Genomic DNA, 3897 nt, shown 5'->3' with positions numbered 1-3897 from the left:
TGGTGGTGGGCACCTGTAATCCAAGCTATTAAGGAGGCTGAGGCAGAGAATTGCTTTAACCCGGGGGGCAGAGGTTACAGTGAGCTGAGATCACGCCACTGCACTCCAGCCTGAGTAACAGGGTGAGACTCTGTCTAAAAAAAAAAAAAGTTTTAAAAATACCACCCTGTATTACACGATGCTTTATATTCCACTCTCTTTTTTTTTTTTTTTTTTTAAGACAAGAGTGTCACTGTCACCCAGGCATGATCTTGGCTCACTGCAACCTCTCTCCCCCAAGGTTCAAGCGATCCCCCTGCCTCAGCCTCCTGAGTACCTGGGATTACAGTCATGCACCACCACGCCCAGCTAATTTTTGTATTTTTAGTAAAGATGGGGTTTCATCATGTTGGCCAGTCTGGTCTTGAACTCCTGACCTCAGGTGATCCACCTGCCTCGGCTCCCCAAGGTGCTGCGATTACAGGCGTGAGCCACCTTTCCTGGCTCACTCCTATTTTTAAATGCTGGTCAGTTTCCCTTAAAATGGTTTCCTAACTCTCTAAGGAGCTGGGATACGGATTTCCACTGTTCTAGACTATCCCCATGTTTTTTCACTTGACAGAGATTATGATGAAGAACAGGTTCACACCCACACTGCCTCCCAGTGAGCCTTCCTCACCACACAAAGCTGCGTCTGGGATTCGCTGCCAGCTCTGGTTTCAGGATGAGTCACAGCTCAGAGTGCTGAAGACACTGGCCCAAGACCACACAGCCTGGATGTGGCAGTGCCCATTTCTGCCTCACTCCTGGAGGAGGAAAATGATTAAATATCCCTAATTTTACTGCTATTGAGTACAATTTAATTCAGTCCTTCCTCCACTTTTGCTGATAAGATTGAGCTGCACTCACCTGCTATTCTCTTAGACTATACCACGTAAATTAAAGGCATTCCAGAGGTCAAACTTTAAAATGTCTTTTTCACTTTGGGAGGCCAAGGCGGGAGGATCACTTGAGGCCAGGAGTTCCAGACCAGCCTGGCCAACATGGGGAAACCTCCATCTCTACGAAAAATACAAAAATTAGCCGGGCGTGGTGGCACACACCTGTAGTCCCAGCTGCTCAGGAGGCTGAGGCATGAGAATCACTTGAACCTGGGAGGTGGAGGCTGGAGCAAGCCGAGATTGCACCACTGCACTCCAGCCCGGGCATCAGAGCAAGACCCTGTCTCAAAAAAACAAAAAGTAAAAAATCTAGGTTGAATTCTCAGGCGTCTCTAAAGTGGCCTTCGATGTATTCGGAGCTGGGTGCTGCAGGGTTGACCATCTATAAGTGGCGAGCCTAGCCCCGGTCCAGGGGAAGGTAGAGGAGGTGAACCTGCTCGGTGTAGGACTAGGATCCTTGAGATCACAGACAGCTGTGGTTAGCCTGAGTCGGTCAAACTGTGGTGGTCTATGAGGCCGTTTTGCATGGGGAGCAAATCAGAAGCCTCGGTCTGCTGTGCTGGCTCTGCTGTCTTTGGAAGGAAAGAGGAGGAAATCGCTCCGAAATGGTAGTTAGGGCTGGTGGTCACAGACTCAGCTCCACACCAAGATGAGACTTCCTGGGCCCCCAGGGAGGAAGAACAGCAGCTCCACTGCCAGGAGCCACGGCTCAGAGGAGCTCCTTTCCACCTCCCTCCTGAAATGCCATTTTCAACTTTCTCCTTTACTCTCCCATCCCCAGAACCTAGTACGATATATGGCACACAGTACATGCTCAATAAATATTTATCAAATGAACGAGGAAAGCTGTGTGGATGTCCCCTCCTGTGCAGCTGTAAGCGGAGAAATCGAGTCTTTTTTTTTTTAAAAAAAAAAAACTTTCCTACACCAGTTTTATTTAAAACACAAAAATAAGTATTTCTCTTTCTGTAAGGAAAACTGGCTCAAATATTGCTGAACACAGGCCAGACTCAGTGGCTCACGCCTGTATTCTGAGCACTTTGAGAGGCTGAGATGGGAGCATCACTTGAGGTCAGGGGTTCGAGACCAGCCTGGCCAACATGGTAAAACCCCCTCTTAAATACAAAAAAAAAAATTAGCCAGGCATAGTGGCAGGTGCCTGTAATCCCAGCTACTTGGGAGGCTGAGGCAGGAGAATTGCTTGAACCTGGGAGGCAGAGGTTGCAGTGAGCCGAGATTACACCACTGCACTCCAGCCTGGGTGACAGAGTGAGACTCAAAAATGAATGAATGAATGAATGAATAAATAAATAGAAAACACTACACTTTCATCCTTATCACTGTTCTACTAATAGTCACATATATTTCTGAGCTTTTACTACATGCCAGGTACTGTTCTAAGGCTGTGTATCAGTTCATTTTATTCTCACACAAAACAGTATGTACTATTATCAAGACAATTTATTTTTATTTATTGATTTATTTTTTGAGATGGAGTTTCACTCTTGTCGCCCAGGCTGGAGTGCAGTATCACGGTCTCGGCTCCCTGCAACCTCCGCCTCCCGGGTTCAAGTGATTCTCCTGCCTTAGCCTCCCAAGTAGTTGAGGTTACAGGCATGCGCCACCACACCCGGCTAATTTTTATATTTTCAGTAGAGACAGGGTTTCACCATGTTGGCCAGGCCGATCTCGAACTCCCGACCTCAGATGATCTGCCCACCTCAGCCTCCCAAAGTGCTGGGATTCCAGGTGTGAGCCACCGCGCCCAGCCACTGTTCTAAGGCTGTGTGTATAAATTCATTGTATTCTCACACAAAAAAGGATGTACTATTATCAAGCCATTTTAAGGGGAGGCTCAGGGTGCTACATTCCTGGATTAGGAAGGCGGATGATGGATTATCTGTTTGGATTTGAACTTTTTTTTTTTTTTTGAGACAGTCTCACTCTATTACCCAGGCTGGAGTGCAGTACTGTGATCTCAGCTCACTGCAACCTCCGCTTCCCAGATTCAAGCAATTCTCATGCCTCAGCCTCCGGAGTAGTTTGGAAGACAGGTGCACATCACCATGCTCTGCTGATTTTTGTATTTTCAGTCGAGGCAGGGTTTCACATGTTCACCAGGCTGGTCTTGAACTCCTGGGCTTGAGTGATCCACCCACCTCAGCCTCCCAAAGTGCTGGGATTACAGGCGTGAGCCACCATGCCCAGCCTGATTTTTTAAAAAAGTTTTTATATAGCTTTGACACCAACGGATTAAATTTTGACAGGGAATTTGGCATGACTCAACTACAGGAAAGAGTTATCATGGTGTTCTAAGCCCTCTCACTTCTACACCCACCCCCGCTGCAGGAAAGGGTCAAGGTCAGCTTTTTCTCTGTGACCCTGCGACTGGAGTTAGGGCTGTCCATAAATAATCCTTCCTTTCTCTCCTTCCAGACACATGAAAAGACTACGCTTCCCGGTGCCCCTGTGAAGTTCGGGGTGACCAGGGGACCCACTCTGGCTGAGTGTAAGCTAAGAAGACAGGTGTCATATCAGGTCCAAGCCTTGCAAGTCACTGCCTGCTGTGCCATCCTCTCTTCTTCCCGTGCCAAAGGACTGGCAGCATTCCAGATGATGGCTGTGCCATGGGCCTGGGGGACACGGGTGATATGGAGGACAGCGCTTGGCTGGCCCACAAAGGAGAGAAACCTCTGCTGCCTGAGGACCACGGAGAATCTGCAGCTGTGACTGCCCTGACCAACACAGCTCCAGGAGAGGTCTCAGAAAAATGGATGAATAGGCCCGGCGTGGTGGCTCAAACCTGTAATCCCAGCATTTTGGGAGGCTGAGGTGGGCAGATCACCTGAGGTCAGGAGTTCAAGACCAGCCTGCCCAACATGGTGAAACCCCATCTCTACTAAAAATACAAAAATTAGCCAGGCGTGGTGGTGGGCACCTGTAATCCCAGCTACTTGGGAGGCTGAGGCAGGAGAAT

Source organism: Mandrillus leucophaeus, unplaced genomic scaffold (genome assembly GCF_000951045.1).
Source record: "Mandrillus leucophaeus isolate KB7577 unplaced genomic scaffold, Mleu.le_1.0 Scaffold200, whole genome shotgun sequence".
NCBI classification, from domain to species: domain Eukaryota; kingdom Metazoa; phylum Chordata; class Mammalia; order Primates; family Cercopithecidae; genus Mandrillus; species Mandrillus leucophaeus.
This window is presented reverse-complemented; position numbering follows the sequence as displayed.